This window comes from Procambarus clarkii, chromosome 24, assembly GCF_040958095.1.
Source record: "Procambarus clarkii isolate CNS0578487 chromosome 24, FALCON_Pclarkii_2.0, whole genome shotgun sequence".
Taxonomy (NCBI): domain Eukaryota; kingdom Metazoa; phylum Arthropoda; class Malacostraca; order Decapoda; family Cambaridae; genus Procambarus; species Procambarus clarkii.
This window is the reverse complement of record NC_091173.1, coordinates 33,485,008-33,506,074: the sequence shown is the minus strand read 5'-3', so window position 1 is coordinate 33,506,074 and position 21,067 is coordinate 33,485,008. Positions and strand designations below refer to the sequence as shown.

The 21,067-nt window shown below is 41.6% G+C and overlaps 1 protein-coding gene across 1 annotated transcript in view; it reads right to left on the bottom strand.

The window, feature by feature from the left end:
* LOC123761864 (uncharacterized) overlaps window positions 1–18,046 on the bottom strand; it is a 416,218-nt gene extending 398,172 nt beyond the window's left edge. The window contains 1 exon segment of the mRNA XM_069330791.1: window positions 17,991–18,046. The gene's annotated coding sequence lies outside the window, so the exon portion shown is untranslated.
* Window positions 18,047–21,067: the final 3,021 nt, after the last annotated feature.

Genomic DNA, 21,067 nt, shown 5'->3' with positions numbered 1-21,067 from the left:
GTGTAGTGTGATATATTTATACAATAAAATGTGTGAATCATCGCTGTACTCAAAATTATGGTGTGTATATTATTGATTCAATTATTATGTTCATAAAACAGTGAACAAATACTTTGTTGGTTATTACACTATATACACAGGTTATATATAAGTATTTACATTTTTGTTCCTCATAGCGAACCACTAATCTTGTATGGTGATGGTAGACAGTAACAGGTGCCTACACACAACTCATGCTCCCTCCCTCCCTCCCATCACTGTTTCAAGGCCAGATGCACTAACATTCCTCCTTCAAGGATACTGTTTGTGTTATTACCCTTTATACACACATACATTATATATAAGTATCTACATGTTATGTTCACCATAACTGTTCAACTAAGGCGGTATAATGCCCAAAGAGCATAGTAGCCACCCTAACCCAGCATGACAAGTCATGCAGATGTCGCCACCTCCCTCACCAAAATGGCTTCTTTCAACACTCCTTTTTCTGCCATTACACTACATATACACTTTATATATAGGTATCTACATTTGTGTTCACCATACGGAATCATTAAGTTGGTATGGTGAGTCAAACAGATGCAAGAAGTGACCACCACACACCAGCTAGCCCGCCACTGGCTGCGACTCCCTCCCTCCCTCATCTCACCTGACTCGCCAACCTTCTCTTCCCACCATTCTGTTTTCTGCTTTTATTCACTATATACAGATGTTATATACAGTGGGGCCTCGACTTACAATGCTAATCCGTTCCCAAAGACGGATCGTAAGTCGAAATATCGTAAGTCGAAGCGATTTTTCCCATAAGAAATAAAGAGAACTGAATTAATCCGTTCCCCACCCTCCAAAATAAAAACATACAAATACATTTTATACTGAATACAATGTTTTTTTCTAACAGTACCTAAGTTTATCTTACCTTTATGGAGGGCTCTTGATGGCATATGGAAGATGGAGATGAGAGGGGAAAGGAGAGTTCTTAATGTTTGGAAGGGGAGTCCCCTTCCATTATCACATCAGGCAGTGATGTTTTCTCTGGGGTACGCTCTCTCCTACGTTTTGCCTGAATACCACTAGGACCTGGTTGTGGTTCAGTGCTTGTTTCTCTCACTACAAATTTGTCAAGAGACATTAGTTTTTCCCTTCATTTTAACACTATCGGTCACCGGACAGGAGCGCGGTAAACTTAGGGGTTATGCAACCGACATGCGGGCGAGCGTGCGAGCAAGCGCGCGGTGACACCTAAATGTGTATACTCGTTTCAGCTTTCTCACCTTAATTCTCGTGCTACGTCGCTCGTTTTGGTATCATTGTGTTCGCAATTAAATTCCCTACAGGTGTGTATAAATATAATGTCCAAAAGCCTAGCGTGACTCCCAACAGCAAAGCCTAGTCGGCAAAAGTTACCTGTGAGCGCACAAAATCAGTAAAATGTGCATACTCGTTCCATTTTTCTCACCTTAATTCTCATGCTACGTTGCTCATTTTGGTATCATTGTATTCGCAATTAAATTCTCTACAGATATGTATGAATATAATGTACAAAAGTTTGGAGTGCCTCCCCGCAGAAAAGCCTAAAGTTACCCGTGAACGAGCACCAATTTGTACACTACAACCTAATGTGTATACTCGTTCAGTTTGATAACATTAATTTTCGTGTTATGTCTTTCATTTTGGTATCAAATTGTTTGCAATAAAAAGGCGCGTATTTTAAAATTAGTCCCATAATAATAGAGCAATAACTGGAATTTTAACAAATATTTTAATTCTGGAAGCTCATCATCACAAAATTATTTATATCTTTCCAGTGTTCTGACATAAATTTTTGTGTTAGATCTTTCATTTTGGTATCAAATTGTTTGCGACTTAAAGGCGCGCATTTTAAAACTAATAACAACATAATAGCATACTAGTTATCTTGAGTTATCTTGAGATGATTTCGGGGCTTTAGTGTCCCCGCGGCCCGGTCCTCGACCAGGCCTCCACCCCCAGGAAGCAGCCCGTGACAGCTGACTAACACCCAGGTACCTATTTTACTGCTAGGTAACAGGGGCATAGGGTGAAAGAAACTTGGCCCATTTGTTTCTGCCTCGTGCGGGAATCGAACCCGCGCCGCAGAATTACGAGTCCTGCGCGCTATCCACCAGGCTACCAGGCCCCTCATAATGAATAGAATTCATTATGCCACCAGGCATAATGAATAGAATTTTAACAAATATTTTAAAATTTTGACCAAAAGCCTATTTATAATCATATAAGTGTTCGTACATCAAGTTTCATGTTACATCTTTCATTTTGGTATCAAATGTTGCGCATTCTAAAGGCACTTATTTTGATACTATCCCGAGGTCGATTGGATAAAAAATTAATTTTATACAAATATTTTTGTAGTGGACACAAGTCCGGTCCAAAGTTAGGACTCTGGAGAAAAATAATGGACACGAGTCCGGTCCAAAGTTACCGATAGTGTTAACATTTGTCTGTAATGATGCATCAGTGTCATTGAATAGGTTAAGGCAACGACCTACTGCAGCTTGATTTGGGCGAGTCGTTTCAGCAAAAGTTTGCAATTCTTCCCATGCTGTACACATTTTCTTAATTGTTGAGGAAGAGACATTCTGTACTGGCATATCCTCCTCTGAAGAAATATCCTCAGCTGCCTCTTGTTGCTGCTCCTTTTGAAGGGCTTGGAGTTCTTTGGTGGTCAGTTCTTCGTTGTGTTCTTCTACCAACTCCTCCACATAAGCAACATCCAACTCCAAACCCAACTGCCGACCCAGAGAAACAATTTCCTCAACAAGAGGCACTTCAGGTTCAGGCTCAAACCCCTCAAAGTTTCATTCTGCAACACATTCAGGCCACAGTTTTCTCCAGCCAGAGATCATGGTTCTTACAGTCACTTCTTGCCAGGCTTTGTCAACAAGTTTTAAAGCACTATAAATGTTAAAATGGCTTTCCCAGAACTCTTTGAGGGTGAGGTTTGTGGCATCCATCACTTCGACACATCTCCGGAAAAGTGCCCTTTCATAAAGTTTCTTAAAATTGGCAATGATTTTCTGGTCCATAGGCTAAAGTAGTAAAGTAGAGGAGTGGTGTTGGGAGGAACTTTATTGTAACAAACCTAAATTCCTCCTCCAATGAATCCTCCAAGCCTGGAGGATGGGCAGGAGCATTATCGAGGAGAAGCAGGGCCTTGAGTGGCAAACTGTTCTCCTGCAAATATTTTTTTATGGCAGGGCACACCACCAAATTCACCCACTTCGTAAAAAATTGCCTAGTCACCCATGCCTTAGCATTAGCCTTCCACATTACACACATTTTGTGTTTCTGCACATTATATTTTTTGAAAACCCTTGGATTTTCGGAATGATACACAAGCAAGAGTTTAATTTTCAAATCACCACTAGCATTACCACACAGCACAAGAGTAAACCGATCTTTCATAGGCTTGTGTCCAGGCAATGACTTCTCCTTGGTAATGTATGTTTTCTTTGGCAATCTTTTCCAGAATAGCCCTGTCTCGTCACAATTAAACACTTGTTGTGGTAGGTATGCCTCACTCTGCACAAAATCTTTAAATTCGCCAAAGAATCTTTCAATTGCTGGTTTGTCTGAGCTGGCAGCCTCCCCATGCCTCACAACACTATGAATTCCACTTTTTTTCCTAAATTTCTCAAACCACCCCCTGCTCGCCTTAAACTCTTTCGCTTCTACATCACTTGTTCCAGGGGTTTTCTTTAACCCTTAACATGCTAGGGGTATAATATCCTCTCTTCCCCACAGGCGCATGTAATTTTGAAAAAAAAAATTATTTTTTCTTCCTAACCTGTTAATTTGTGTTCACTGATCACGGGAAAAATAATAAAAAAATCGTAAGTGGCATATATTGCCCACTATAGGGCGTGGAAGTCTGGCAAATTATAGGCGCTGATTCAGCGTGCGTCCCAGGCGGTCTGTTTGCTCGCCAGCTGTCAGGCCGGAGTTGCCACAAAGAGATAATTACCTAATTATTTCAATGTCTCTGACTGATTTTTCATAGTTTTTTTGCTGTAATATTATTTAATTGTGTGTAGTTTGATATATTTATATAATAAAATGAGTGAATCATCACTATACTCAAAAATATGGTGTGCATATTGTTGATTCAATTATGTTCATCAATCAGTGAACAAATACTTTATCGGTTATTACACTATAAGCACAGGTTATATAGAAGTATCTGCATGTTTTGTTCACTATAACGAACCACTAAGTAGCTATTATGAGTCAAAAAGTAACGAGGAGTGACCGCCGTGTACCAGCCAGCCACTCACTCCCTCCCTCAACACCTCACTCGCCCACATTCTCCTCCCACCATACTGTTTTTGCTTTTATTCACTATATACAGACGTTACATATAAGTATCTACATTCGTGTTCACCATAACGAACCACTAAATTGGCATGCTGAGTAGCAGTGCCAGTGGCAGCTTGCCACTGGCTGCTACTTCCTCCCTCCCTCAACTCACCTGACTCACCCACATTCTCCTCCCACAATACTGTTTTTGCTTTTATTCACTATATACAGACGCTATATATAAGTATCTACATTCGTGTTCACCAGATGAACACGAATGTAGATTCATGTTCATCTGGTGAACACGAATCTACATTTAGAATCTACATTCTAAATGTAGATTTGAATCTACATTCAGCCCTAATCTACATTAGGGCTGCCAGCCCTAATTCTTTGGTTCAAGAATTAGGGCTGGCAGCTGCTTACATAGAATATGGCCCGGTGTACAGCCTAATAAAAAATCTATTAGACTTACCATACCTACTGAAGCATCACATAAGTAAGGTGTTTACTGAATTAGAAAAGTCGGCTAGTAGTTCATCTTTAACGACACAATTAACTGATTAAGAACATAAGAACATAAGAACAAAGGCAACTGCAGAAGGCCTATTGGCCCATACGAGGCAGCTCCTATTCTATAACCACCCAATCCCACTCATATACTTGTCCAACCCGTGCTTGAAACAATCGAGGGACCCCACCTCCACAATGTTACGCGGCAATTGGTTCCACAAATCAACAACCCTGTTACTGAACCAGTATTTACCCAAGTCTTTCCTAAATCTAAACTTATCCAATTTATATCCATTGTTTCGTGTTCTGTCCTGTGTTGATACTTTTAATACCCTATTAATATCCCCCCGGTTATGTCCATTCATCCACTTGTAAACCTCTATCATGTCACCCCTAACTCTTCGCCTTTCCAGTGAATGCAACTTAAGCTTTGTTAATCTTTCTTCATATGAAAGATTTCTAATTTGGGGAATTAACTTAGTCATCCTACGCTGGACACGTTCAAGTGAATTTATATCCATTCTATAATATGGCGACCAAAACTGAACTGCATAATCTAAATGGGGCCTAACTAGAGCAAGATATAGCTTGAGAACCACACCAGGTGTCTTGTTACTAACGCTGCGATTAATAAATCCAAGTGTCCGATTTGCCTTATTACGAACATTTATGCATTGATCCTTTTGTTTTAAATTCTTACTAATCATAACTCCCAGATCCCTTTCGCAATCCGACTTCGCAATCACACACCATCTAGCTCGTATCTTGTAACTCTATCATCATTACCTAACCTCAGAACTTTACATTTATCAGCATTAAACTGCATCTGCCAATCCTTTGACCATTTCAAAACCCTATCTAGATCAACTTGAAGTGATAGTGAGTCCTCCTCCGAATTAATTTCCCTACCGATTTTCGTATCATCGGCAAATTTGCAAATGTTGCTACTCAAACCTGAATCTAAATCATTTATATATATTATAAACAACAGAGGTCCCAGGACAGAGCCTTGAGGCACTCCACTTACAACATTTTCCCACTCTGACTTGATTCCATTTATACTAACTCTCTGTTTCCTTTGGTATAGCCATGCCCCTAATCCAGCTTAATACAGCACCCCCAATACCATGAGACTCTATTTTTTTAATCAGTCTTTCATGTGGCACTGTATCAAAAGCTTTGCTAAAGTCAAGGTATACAACATCGCAATCCTTACCACTATCAACTGCCTCAACAATGCTAGAATAAAAAGATAACAAATTTGTTAAACATGAACGGCCATTTATAAAACCATGTTGCGACTCAATTATTAATTTATGTTTTTCAAGATGAAGACGAATTTTATTTGCTATTATAGATTCGAGTAACTTTCCCACAATAGACGTTAGGCTAATTGGTCGATAGTTAGACGCAAGTGATCTATCTCCTTTCTTAAAAACTGGTATCACATTAGCAACTTTCCAAAACTCTGGCACTCTGCCTGACTCTATTGATTTATTAAATATGGTTGACAGTGGGTCACAAAGCTCCTCTTTGCATTCTTTAAGCACCCTAGCAAACACTTCATCCGGCCCTGGGGATTTGTTTGGTTTGAGTTTTACTATTTGTTTAAGAACATCCTCCCTGGTAACTGCTAAACTCGTCAACCTGTCCTCGTCCCCACCCACATAGACTTGTTCGGCTGAAGGCATATTGTTAAGTTCCTCTTTTGTAAATACAGATACAAAATATTTATTAAAAATACTACTCATCTCTTCATCACTATCTGTTATTTGACCTGTCTCAGTTTTTAATGGACCTATCCTTTCCCTAGTCTTAGTACGATATAACTGAAAAAACCCTTTAGGATTTGTCTTTGCTTGACCTGCTATGCGAACTTCATAGTTTCTTTTTGCTTTCCTTATCTCTTTTTTAACATTTCTAACCAGTTGTACGAATTCCTGTTCTAAAGTGACCTCCCCATTTTTAATCCTTTTGTACCAAGCTCTCTTTTTACCTATAATTTTCTTCAAATTCTTTGTTATCCACTTTGGGTCATTAGTATACGATCTATTCAATTTGTATGGTATACTACGTTCCTGTGCTTTGTTTAGAATATTCTTAAATAAGTTATATATTGAATCCACATCGAAATCCCATTTAAGTCACCTATCGCTGGGTTCATGTCTCGCTCCAAGACCGGCCCACACCCCATACCCAAGCCTTTCCAATCAATTTGACCCAAAAAATTTCTTAGGCTATTAAAATCAGCTTTTCGAAAATCTGGCACTTTAACAGAATTTTCTCCTACTGGTCTATTCCATTCTATGCTAAATCTGATTTCTTTGTGATCACTGCTCCCTAGCTCACTCCCTATTTCGATGTCATTAATTTTGCGTTTCCCTGTTAGTTAACACTAAATCTAAAATATTATTTCCCGTGTTGGTTCCTTAATGTGTTGCGTAAGAAAGCAATCGTCAATTAATTCTAGAAAATCTTCTGCTTCACTATTCCCTGTTTTGTTCAACCAGTTTATTCCGCTAAAATTAAAGTCACCCATGACATAAATACTGTTAGATCTAGATGCTCTAGATATTTCATCCCATAGATGCTTTGCTTCCATTCTGTCTAAATTTGGTGGCCTATATATTACTCCTATTATAATATTATTAGCTTTTTCGTTTAATTCAATCCAAATAGTTTCTGTGTGTGGCTCTGTTTTGATTCCCTCTTTGAGACTACATTTCAAATTGTCCCTAACATATATGGCTACTCCACCTCCTCGTCTAATATATCTATCTGTGTGAAATAGTTTAAATCCATATATTTGATATTCAGCTAATAGTTCTCTATTTTCTACATTCATCCACGTTTCGGTAAGTGCAATAATATCTATTTTTTCTGTGCAGACAAGAGCATTTAATTCGTTAATTTTATTTCTTAGACTTCTACTGTTAGTGTAATATACCCTAAGTGAATTGTTATTTTGCGGACCTTCTCTTTCCCTGATCGTTTTGCCAATTCCTTTCTCCCACAAACACATACTTTTATTACCTCCTTCCTCCAAATCAATTCCCATACCTCTATCTACTAACAGTTTAAAACCCAAACAAACACCTCTAACCACTTCTTCTAGCGAGTTCGCAACAGCAACAACCCCAGCTCTCGATAGATGCACCCCATCACGAGCATACATTTCATTTCTTCCATAGAAGTGTTCCCAGTTGTCTATGAAAGATGTTGCATTTGATTTGCAATATCTTTCCAGCCGGCAATTGACACCAAGTGCCCTCGATATCCATTCATTTCCCACTCCCTTTCTTGGAAGAATGCCACATATGATCGGGATTCCTCCCTTGCTCCTAACTAACTCTATGGCTGTTTTATACCTCTGAATCAGTTCCTCACTCCTGACTCGACCAACCATCATTTCCTCCCACGCTAATGCAAATAATGGGATTGTTCCCATTACCAGCCATAATATCATTCATGTTGTTTATAATATCACCAATGCCAGCTCCGGGATAGCAAACCCTTAACCTGTTCCCCCTATCTCTAGCACAAAACGTTCTATCCAAATACCTTATCTGGGAATCTCCCACAACTAATGTTTGCTTAGGTACTTCCTTTACTTTCTGAGGGGCCTGCGCTTCCTTTCTCTTCGTTGCTTTCCCTTTTGCGCGATCCACAGTCTCTCCACAGCACTCGTCCTCCAAAACGTCAAATGAATTTGAAGTTGCTATGGCGTTTTGAAGGCGGCTTTATCAAAGTCTTCTTAAGGCCCCTGTCTTCGCAACTCTCCAAGACGAGGTCCCTTTACTGCTGGACTCCTCCTTCGTTACTTCTCGTTGTTTTTTTAAGCTGACGCACCTCCTCCCGCAGAGAGTCCAACTCTGTCCTCAGGGCTCCCACTAGAGTCACCAGGTCCTTCACATATTACATAAAGGATACATGGCTGTGCAGCAGTGTGTGGGAAGTGGGAAACTTGTGTGCATTTAGACGACTGGTAAGGACCAACAATGACGTAGAAGGCTGGCACCAGCGTCTGAATCAAATGGCAGTGAGGGACAACTTTGCTTTATATATTTAATTTCCACTACTGTACCATGAGGCATCCCTGGTAACCTTGCAATACCAACTGGTTTCTAAACAAAAGCTAAAGTTCAGTCGCCGCAAGGGCAATAAAGAGGACACAGGAACATTTGTGGAAGCTTTGGGATCATTACAAGGAAAAACAGGTAAGCACCTCACAGTTCCTCAAGGAATGTTTGCGTTTTAACCCAGGAAGTTCCTGATCTAAAATTAGAAAACAGCTGTCTGTTTACTAGTAGAAATTTTGCTTACGTTAGTTGTAAATGATAATGTAAAAATAGTCACTGAGGTCTGATTAAGACTTTATGACCATGTAATCTATGTTTTGCTTCACTACTCACTGGTTGAGTATGGGGTGCATAATAAATTAGCCTCCTTCGGCGGCGCCTTGTTTCTAAATGTACTGTATTTCAAACTCACACTGTATCTTGTGCTACCCACTCCGTCAACTCAAATTTTGCTACAATGTACCTTAATATATGTTATGTACTCTCACAACCCAATGTACTTTCTTGTATATAAATAAATAGGTTTCATCTGTAAGGGTTATGGTTTGCGTCTTGTTATTCCAAAATGGATGTCTTCTCTGATAAGAGTTCAATCCTCGACTATCCAAATGGTTGGGCACCATTCCTTCCCTTCCCCCGTGCCATCCCAAATCCGTAAACTGACCCCTTCCAAGTGCTATATAGTTTTAATGGCTTAGCGCTTTCCCCCCCCCCCCTGATAGTTTTCTTCCTTTCCCTTCTCTGATAAAAGTGCGCTTTTGATAACAAACGCAATAATACAAACAGTGCCTTAACCCCTTAACTGCGTTGCCTCCAAATGTGACACCCCCGCAGTGCGCAGGAAATAAATTCTCTGGAAAAAATTCTTTTTTTCTTTTTAAAGTGTCAAAAACCCTTCCCTCAGTATGAGTATGTAAAAAAAAGTCGAAATTGTACTTACTTGGCTGCTATGGGGTCCGGAAGTTGGGGCGTGACGTCATCATTCCCCGTGCGCCCGTGCCGTAAGTTCTCGGGGGCGGTGGGGCGCTCGGGGGCGGGGCGCGCGAGTTGCCGCGAATATATTTTCGTTCATTTTTTGCGCACCTTTCCAAATACATTTTCATTGTTTTTATGTGCCAATCCAATGTATAATGAACACGTTACACTATAATATCTCAGTACAACATCCGTACTGTCCGTAGACACTGTGTTACGTGCATGAAACTGGTGTACACATATGCAGCACATATTTACTATGTATCATGCTAATTTGTGTATATATACAATCTATTTACACACTATACACTGTCACACACTATATACATTCACCATCAACACATTCAGAACAACCGCGTAGCAGCTGCTTTGTATGGGCCAATATCAGCTGCCCCGTATGAGCCAATAGCAGCTGCCTCGTATGGGCCAATAGCAGCTGCCCCGTATGGGCCAATAGCAGCTGCCCCGTATGGGCCAATAGCAGCTGCCTCATATGGGCCAATAGCAGCTGCCCCATATGGGCCAATATCAGCTGCCTCGTATGGGCCAATAGCAGCTGCCTCGTATGGGCCAATAGCAGCTGCCCCGTATGGACCAATAGCAGCTGCCCCGTATGGGCCAATAGGAGCTGCCCCGTATGGGCCAATAGCAGCTGCCTCGTATGGGCCAATATCAGCTGCCTCGTATGGGCCAATAGCAGCTGCCCCGTATGGGCCAATAGCAGCTGCCCCATATGGGCCAATAGCAGCTGCCCCGTATGGGCCAATAGCAGCTGCCTTGTATGGGCCAATAGCAGCTGCCTCGTATGGGACAATATCAGCTGCCTCGTATGGGCCAATAGCAGCTGCCTCATATGGGCCAATAGCAGCTGCCCCATATGAGCCAATATCAGCTGCCTCGTATGAACCAATAGCAGCTGCCTCGTATGGGCCAATAGCAGCTGCCTCGTATGGGCCAATAGCAGCTGCCGCATATGGGCCAATAGGAGCTGCTTCGTATGGGCCAATAGGAGCATTTGGCCATGAACACATTCAGAACACCTCAAGTGAGAGCAGCCACACCCAGCCTGTCTCCCTCACTCCAACATCTTACTCGCCAACACTGCTCCTCCCACCATACTGTTATATTTCTTATTACACATGTTCTATATACCTATCTACATGTTTTATTTACCAGAACTATGCAAGTAAGCCGGTATTGTGTCCAAACAGTACAGTGGCCACCATACAATGTATGAAAAATCACACAGCAGACGACGCTACGATTACGTCACCTCCCTCACCAAAATAGCTCCTCTCAACATTCTCCTGTTGCTGTTCTTACACTATATACACACACTATATATACCCATGTACATATGTGTTGCCCATAGCGAACCACTAAGCTAGTATGGTGAGCAAAACAAGAGTGGCAGCCACACACACACAATGAGGCTACCTCAATTCTCGCCCTCCCTCCCTCATCAAAATTCCTCCTTCCACAATACTACGCACAACGCTAATTATAACCACAATCCTACTATTATCACAATCCTGGTCACTAATTCCTGTAAATGAATAATTGACCACATGTTTATTTTGAAAAGGAACCTAAAAAATCATTTGAAGATTCCTAGATGAACGAAATAATGCTGTGACTAGCGCTGTGAACATCGTGAACAGCATTGAATCACCGATATTTGAACATTGTACCCAGTCATTATCACACTCAGGCTCTATTATAACACTATCATAGCTAAATAATACAGGTTATATATATATATTTTGACATTATTAGGCGATGCTGTGGTCACATGCTGAACAGCAGTGCTGTGCGCTCATGCTGCGTGCGCCAGCCTTGGTTGCTCACACACTACTGAGGCTCCCACACCCGGGAATGTGGACCACGATTTTTTTTAAAGATGGCGTCTGTTTACAAGAGCCCTGAGGAAGCTGATGTGAACCCCATGTAGCCGCGGGAGTTTTGAATGGAACGTGAAAAATACAAATACCCGGAGGCGCGTTGCGCAAACCAGACGTGAGCCTGCAGGCGCGTTGCGCAGTTTAAGGGTTAAGCACTGTTAATGGAAGCACTAATTATATGATCAAGTGCCATGTATTTATTCTGGCGAGAACAGCAGCGAACACAATCCAGCGCATATACGAACAAAAGGGTTTGTATGTACAAACTTCTCAGTGAACAAAGTTGTTTCCGAAGCAGTATCCGAAACTGCAGTAGACGATATGACCAATCCCCATAAACTTATGGAACTGCCTACCTGCCGAAGCCGTATATAGTACCAAAACTCTATAAGCCTTTAACCCTCAAACCGCGCATATCATATATAAGAACATAAGAACAAAGGCAACTGCAGAAGGCCTGTTGGCCCATACGAGGCAGCTCCTATTCTATAACCACCCAATCCCACTCATATACTTGTCCAACCCGTGCTTGAAACAATCGAGGGACCCCCACCTCCACAATGTTACGCGGCAATTGGTTCCACAAATCAACAACCCTGTTACTGAACCAGTATTTACCCAAGTCTTTCCTAAATCTAAACTTATCCAATTTATACCCATTGTTTCGTGTTCTGTCCTGTGTTGATACTTTTAATACCCTATTAATATCCCCCCGGTTATGTCCATTCATCCACTTGTAAACCTCTATCATGTCACCCCTAACTCTTCGCCTTTCCAGTGAATGCAACTTAAGCTTTGTTAATCTTTCTTCATATGAAAGATTTCTAATTTGCCAGATGCCAGATGCCACCTAGAAAAAAAATCCAGGCCAACATTCTGGGTATTACAGCGTCAGTATTGAGCAAGCCACCAAGGCTGGCGCACGCAGCACGAGCTCACAGCACCGCTGTTCAGCTTGTGACCACAGCATCGCCTACAAATGCCATAATATACTTGTTCATGCTATTATTTAGCAGTGATTGTATTACTGAAGCCCCCTGACTGTGATAAAACTGACCAGGATTCTGATAATAGCAGGATTGTGGTGGAGGGAGGGTTCTGGCGTCGTCTTCTGACTGTGTGTGGCCACCATTTATTGACTGCACTCACCATACCAGCTTAGTGGTTCGCTATGGTGAACACAAATGTAGATACTTATATATAACGTGTGTATAGTGTGAGATAACAGCGAGAGGAGTAGGTTGGGAGCCGCCATTTTGGTGAGGGAGGAGCGTCGTCTGCACAACTTGGCATGTTGTTTACTGATGGCCACTATGGTCTTTTGGGCACCATACCAGCTTATTTGTACAGCTATGGTGAATAAAACAGGTAGATACTTATATATAATGTGTGTATATAGCGTAATAACACCACAAACAATATTGTTGGAGGAGAAATATTAGTGCGTCTGGCCTTGAGGGCAGCCGCCGATCAGCTGACTGTGTGAGTAGCTACGTCTTTGTGCCTTTACTCACCATACAAGCTTAGATGTACAGTTATGGTGAACAAAACATGTAAATACGTATATATAACGTCTGTGTATAGTGAATAAATGCAAAAACAGTATTGTGGGAGGAGAATGAGGATGAGTGAGGTGGTGTTGAGGGAGGGAGTGGCAGCGAGTGGCTCGCTGGTGTTTGGCGGTCACTCCTCGTTGCTTTTTGACTCACAAGACCAACTTAGTAGTTCGTTATGGTGAACAAAACATGCAGATACTTATATATAACCTGTGTATATAGTGTAACAACAGCAAAACTATTTGTTTATTGTTTTATGAACATAATAATTGAATCACTAATATGCACACCATAATTTTGAGTACAGCGATGGTTCACACATTATATAAATATACCACAATTCATTGTATGGAATAATATTACTGCAAAAAACTAAGAAAAAATCAATCTGAGACACTGAAATAATTAGGTAATAATATATTTGTGGCAACTGCCGTCTGACAGCTCGAGCGGAGTAGACCTCGTCTGGCGAAGGCTCTGCCAATGCCCCTTTTTTGCCACACTTCCCTACCCTATTGCGGCTAAAATATGCCACCTATGATTTTTTTGTTATTTTTTCCGTGATCAGGGAACAAAGATGAACACTTCTATAAGACGTAAGAATTTTTTGGATTTTATTTTTTTTGTTGCGCCTGTGGGTGTGAATTCCATTTGGGCCCCTAGCGGTTTGAGGGTTAAAGCACAGCAGGAAAAGACCATCAAGGCAAATAGGAGGGGTCCTTTGGCAAGACACCTGCTTCTTGTCCTCGCCAAAGCCACTAGTGTTAGTGGCTCTCAAGTAAATTCAGATATTTTATTTATTCTTTCATTATTATGCACCCATACCCATCCCGTGGGCGGTATTGTAAAGGATTACAGAGGCACATAATCGGTTCAGGAACTGAACTCTCTAGTTTGTTTAGCTAAGCAAATAACAATCTTTGACGCTAGTTACACAATTATTAATGTTATATATACATGTACACATACTCATACATACATGTATATATATATACATTGGGAGATACAGTGGATAAGGGAGTACTTAAGCAACAGGAAACAGCGAGTAACGGTGAGGGGGGAGACATCAGAGTGGTGAGATGTCACCAGCGGAGTCCCACAGGGCTCAGTACTTGGACCCATCCTGTTTCTAATATATGTGAACGCTCTTCCGGAGGGTATAGATTCATTCCTCTCAATGTCTGCTGATGATGCAAAAATTATGAGAAGAATCAAGACGGATGAAGATAGACAGAGACTACAGGATGACCTAGATAAACTGGAGGAATGGTCTAGAAAATGGCTGCTAAAGTTCAACTCAGGAAAGTGTAAGGTGATGAAATTAGGCGAAGGGAGCAGGAGACTGAACACAAGGTATCATCTGGGAGGTGAAATCCTGCAAGAGTCAAATAGAGAGAAAGATTTGGGGGGTTGATATCACACCAAACCTGTCCCCAGAGGTGCACATCAAAAGAATATCATCAGTGGGATATGCTAGACTGGCTAACATAAGAACTGCCTTTGGAAACTTGTGTAAGGAATCTTTCAGAACCCTGTATACCACTTACGTAAGACCAATCCTGGAGTATGCAGCTCCAGCCTGGAGCCCATACCGAGTTAAACACAGGACGAAGTTAGAGAAGATTCAGCGGTATACCACCAGGCTCGTCCCAGAACTGAGAGGAATGAGCTACGAGGAAAGGCTAAAGGAGCTGAACCTCACATCCCTGGAAAACAGAAGAGTAAGGGGAGACATGATAACCACCTACAAAATTCTCAGGGGAATTGACAGGGTGGACAAAGACAAACTCTTCAGCACGGGTGGGACACGAACAAGGGGACACAAGTGGAAACTTAGTACCCAGATGAGCCACAGAGACGTTAGAAAGAATTTTTCAGTGTCAGAGTAGTTAATAAATGGAATGCACTTGGAAGTGATGTGGTGGAGGCTGACTCCATACACAGTTTCAAATGTAGATATGATAGAGCCCAATAGGCTCAGGAATCTGTACACCAGTTGATTGACAGTTGAGAGGCGGGACTAAAGAGCCAAAGCTAGACCCCCGCAAGCACAATTAGGTGAGTCCATATATGCACATATACACATATATATTCAATCACCTACACAAATACACACATCAATAATCTTTTGTATCACAAGTGATTCAACAAGAGGCTCACAACAGTCACTATACAAGGCACTTTACATCTATGGTGAGTCACACAGTTACTAGTTTTGCTGCACACCCACCGAACTGGACGGCAGCTTTACAGTCATGTGCATGCATTACCTACAGTAAGCAAATTTAAATTTAGGTAAAATCAAACTTTGTTACAATGTAATCATATCAAATCAAATAAAATGTTTATTCTGGTAAAAGTACATACATAGAGTAGGGGTACCGAGTGATGTCTGGGGCCAGAGTTAGATATTGTTTTAATAGAAGCTTTGTGTTGGGTAATTAGAGGACGTAAATGATTTTGTGTAGTAGAACCCCAAGCACAAATACCATAATTGAGATAAGGCTAGATGAGTTAGTAATAGAGCATCACCAGGGCAGGGCGAGGTACATAATATCTGATCTTAGAAAGAATGCCCACAGTTTTAGAAACTTTTTTTGCTATATTTAGAATATGTCCCTGGAAATTCAGCTCGTTATCAGTGAGGACACCAAGGAGTTTACCATCAACTTTACTACTGATTTGTATATTGTTTATTCTTAGATTAATTTCATTTGAGGATTTGTTACCAAACAAAATATAGAAAGTTTTGTCAATGTTATGGGTGAGTTTATTAGCAGTTAGCCAAAGATGGACTTTATTTAGTTTAGTATTCACAGTGACATTTAGAGCAAGAGAGTCAAAACTGGAGAAAATGAAAATTGTGTCATCAGAAAAAAGGATTGGTTTGAGGTGTTGAGAGGCATTTGGAAGGTCACTAATGTAGACAAGAAAGAGGAGAGGGTCAAGTATTCTGCCCTTTGGAACACCAATGTTTATGGGTAAGGTAGGATAAATGGAATTATTCACAGAAACATACTGGAGCCTGTCAGTAAGGTAAGACTGAAGGTACTGGAGGGAGTGACCTCTGTCTCCCTAATGATGTAATTTAAGAAGAAGGTTTTTGTGGTTGACAGCATCAAAAGCCTTACATAGGTCCACAAATAACCCGATAGGGAACTCATTTTTATCAAGAGCTGTATGTATCACGTTAATCATACTAATAAGTGCATCGTTAGTGCTTTTATTGGGTCTGAAACCATATTGGCAAGAGCTAAGTATATTGAGTTTGGCTAAATATGAGTAAAGCTGATTGTAGATTAGCTTTTCAAATATTTTTGACTAGGTAGGCAGAATTGATATAGGTCTGTAATTGTTGACATCAGTGAGATCACCACATTTGTGGACTGGGGTTACTCTCGCTTTTTTTATAATATCCGGAAAGGTTTGGAGTTCAAGTGATTTGTTGAAGAGCAATGCAATGGCAGAAGCTAGAAATCTGGAGGCTTTTTTGTAAATTAGAGATGGTATCTCATCAAGGGCGCTTGACTTAGTTTTAAGGGAAAGGATTACCTTATTAACCTCAGAGGAATTAGCGGGAGTTAGGAACAGAGACTTTGGATAGTTACCTGTAAGGTGGTCTTTAATATTAGTGAGTGAGGATGGAATATCATGAGCAAGGGATGTCCCAATGGATGAAAAGAACCTATTTAATTCAATAGCAGTATCTGAGGCCGAAAGCACACCATCGTCATTGGATAGGAGAATTGTTTTTTATTTAAAATCTTTTTTGATCCTAATATTTGGGAGATAGTGTTCATGTTTTCTTAATGTTGCCCTTAATTTGAGTGAATTTATTTTCGTAGCATTTTATTTTGGCTCTTCCAGTTATTTTAGACAGCATGGATGAGTAAATCTTTGAAAATTCTTTGGAGACGACTCCTAACCTATACTTCTTCTCAAAGTCATGTTTTATATTAATAGATTTAAGTATACCCTTTGTAAGTTATGGAGTGTTTAACCTTTTATTTGTAACTTGTTTCATTAGCATTTGACAGTGGGAGTTATAAAGGTTCAGAGTTTTCTGAAGAAATGTTTGCACTGCTCGGTTGATGTTCACTGTCACCTAATTCAGCCTCCCAGTTGATGTTAGCAGAAGCTAACAGCAGCAATAAAGTTGCAGCAATAAAGTTCCTTATATTAGTTAATTGTGCAGCCTAAAGCTTATCTTCCTTGTATCTAGAGGTGGTTTATTAATGTTGGTTAGGAGAAATGAGAAGTAATGGTCTGTGGTCCTATCAATGATTATCCCTGAAGTAAGTGAAGGGGTTATGTTAGTCCAGATGTGGTCAAGAGCAGAGGCAGTACTATCAGTGACTTTAGTAGATCTAGTGATTAAGGGTAAGAGGAAGCAGGAATTCATACGGCTGAGGAAACTAGCAGCAGGAGGGTTATCAGGCTCGCAGAGGTCAATGTTGAAGTCCCCTGTGATATGTATCTATTCATTGTATCTGATCTGTTAGATTAAGGACCTGCGGGAAACGCTAAGCGTGTTGGTGTCTTTGCAAGAACGTAAGAATAAAAAATATTATGTACTCTCAAACCCCAATGTACTTGTATATAAATAAATATATAAATAAGGAACTAACCGTGAGTGAGTAGTTGTTGTTTACAGCGATCAGCTGGCGTCCAGTGTTGCCAGTCCCAATGGCTGAAAGTAGCGGCCGGACGGTCAAAAGTAGCGTATTTGTAATAAGAGTAGCCCAATTATTTGTTCAGTGACTGATATTGTTTGATATATGGTTTTCAAAGTAATATATTTTAATACATAAAGTACACTACACGATTTTAATGGTTTTATTAATATTATCTCTGCATATATATATAATAAATTTGATAATAGGATAACTTAGCAATATTTGCTGTATGAAGCATAATGGGTGTGCATGGAGTCCTACGTTTTCAAGATTATTTATTTTATTTATTTTATTTATTTATTGATATATACAAGAAGGTACATTGGGATTGTGAGGATACATATCATAGTAATTACATTCTTGTAAAGCCACTAGTAGGCGCAGCGTTTCGTGCAGGTCCTTAATCTAAGAAACATATTTTTCTGATCAGGGGAAGGAAGACACCAACAGTATGGGGGTGTAATTTATTAGTACAGGATAAATAATTCTGCAGAAGTAAAACAGGCTTCTAAGTAGGTCTTAACATATGTATAACATAGCCGTGGTTAACTCAAAGTACACGAAACAACTTAAATTGTACACCCGTAGTAAAATAAAAGTAATCTTAAAGCCTAGTAACAAACTCTGCAGAAACCTAATGGCCTATTGTCTAGAATTAGCAGTGAAGCGAATGTAACAAATCTAACTCTAAGTATAACAGTCAGGACACCATAAGTGAACAACATAACATAATAGTAAACCCTAGCTGGAATATAATAAGGCGGCAGAAAATTACATAGACTGGGAAAGCCTGATATGAATTTTGAGAAGAAAATAACCCCAGGCCAGAGGCCGAGCCGCCAAGGGATAAGGAGAAAGAATTTCCTGACTTAAGGTAGGGCTTACTAGTAGAATGGCTGTAAAGTCAAAGTAGTAGCTGAGGACAGCGGAACACTTGGGGACGGGCGCTGCACCCCCACCCCGCAGGCCAGCAGGCCGGACCCGCCCCCCGAAGGGCGAGTGCCCGCTGGCCGCGAGGGAAAAACCTCACGGTGGCAGAGCAACTACGCTACCGAACTGGGAAGGAAGGAGGACAGACTGGAGGAGCTCGCACGTCGCTTCGACTTATGCCCCCTGGCCCTGGCCCGTGGGCGACGGTCGGTGAAGGAGGGCAGGGCGGCAGGGTCGGGCTTGTAGCGAGTAGATTATCCCAATAATATACTCGCTCCAAATATAGTGTTAATATTCCTGTCAACCTTTGGAGATGAATGAGGTGAGGCGTTGCCCGGGCAACACAGTGAGGTGTTGCCCGAGCAATATAAGCAGCGGTGTAGCGAACATTAACTAGTCTACTTTCAAGTGTGGTCTAGAGCAGACACTTGCGAGATACTGTACCGACGCTCAGTGCGCTCAACTCACACCAAAGTATCACCGGTGTACTTCTGTATATTCGACCAAATATATATATAGTATCTTAGTGTCTGTTTATTTGTCACCATACTTTACGTAACAATAGAACCGTTACATTGGTGACCCCAGAGAGTTTCGACGATACCCAGCCACGATGGACTACAACATGGACTCTCACTGGACCTCCACTGCTGCTGCTTGCTGTGGACCGCAGCCACCTGTCATGGAACGTTGCCAACACCCTTGCCATTGCTATGATTTTCATCGCGATCGTCTCTGCATTTTCATCTACTACGGCTTGCTGCTCCACGATCACTACTCACTCATCTGGCAGCTTCATCAGTAACTACATAATGTGTGATCTACAGCCTGTCCTGCCGACTCTCCGTCGCTGCCAGGGCACTGCTTGTTCTACAGGGGCGCCCACGAAAGTTGCTCTTTCGTCAGATTCATCTACACGTTCACTGCATTCTGATACTTTGCGCAGTACAGGACTTACAGCTTGCGTTTCCGACTCTTCGTCGCCTCCAGGACAATTCAGCTCTAGCAGTGATTGCCTCGTTGTCCTAAACTACGTGCCTACATTACCTCCTAATGTCCTGGTGCCCGAGCCCATCCGCCCCGGATCTAAATGCTCCACCAGCGACCCAAGGACGCAACAATTATGCACATTCTTCTCTCCTGCTACACCGAGCTTGTCCACACACTGCCTACATCTTTTGGTACCAGACTACAATTTCCACAGTCAACAATGTAGTACTCGGCGTGTACAGTCCTAATCAACCCAAGACGCTACAGCTTCGACACAGAGCAGACAGCAGACTACGACCGCATCGAGCCGCCACGCTCTCGCTCCCCGAGTTTAGACACTCACAAATCTCAATCGAGCCGCCACGCTCTCGCTCCCCGAGTTTAGACACTCACAAATCTCAATCGAGCCGCCACGCTCTCCCACATAGAGCTCCACGACTCCGGCCTCACTCAGCTCTCTGCTCTGCTCCAGGCTTCGTCTCAACGTCTGCGACACTGCTAAATCCAGAGACACATCCGCCGACTACGCAGTTCACTTTTCGACCCCAGTTACCAGCCGCACCACAACCTGATCCTACGACGACGGACGATCCTGTGCGACCTCCCACCCTACGACCCCAGTTAGATGACATCAGCGAAGAGGAGGAAGTTAACTTTGATGGTTATGTAACGCGAGCAGGGCGTACAATTCACCGACCAGCTAAGTTCCTTGATCAAGTATTTTTCCTTTCATCCCCTGGGAGGGGGAGTTCTGTAGCGAGTAGATTATCCCAATAATATACTCGCTCCAAATATAGTGTTAATATTCCTGTCAACCTTTGGAGATGAATGAGGTGAGGCGTTGCCCGGGCAACACAGTGAGGTGTTGCCCGAGCAATATAAGCAGCGGTGTAGCGAACATTAACTAGTCTACTTTCAAGTGTGGTCTAGAGCAGACACTTGCGAGATACTGTACCGACGCTCAGTGCGCTCAACTCACACCAAAGTATCACCGGTGTACTTCTGTATATTCGACCAAATATATATATAGTATCTTAGTGTCTGTTTATTTGTCACCATACTTTACGTAACAATAGAACCGTTACAGGCTCGTGGTCCCCATGCCCAGA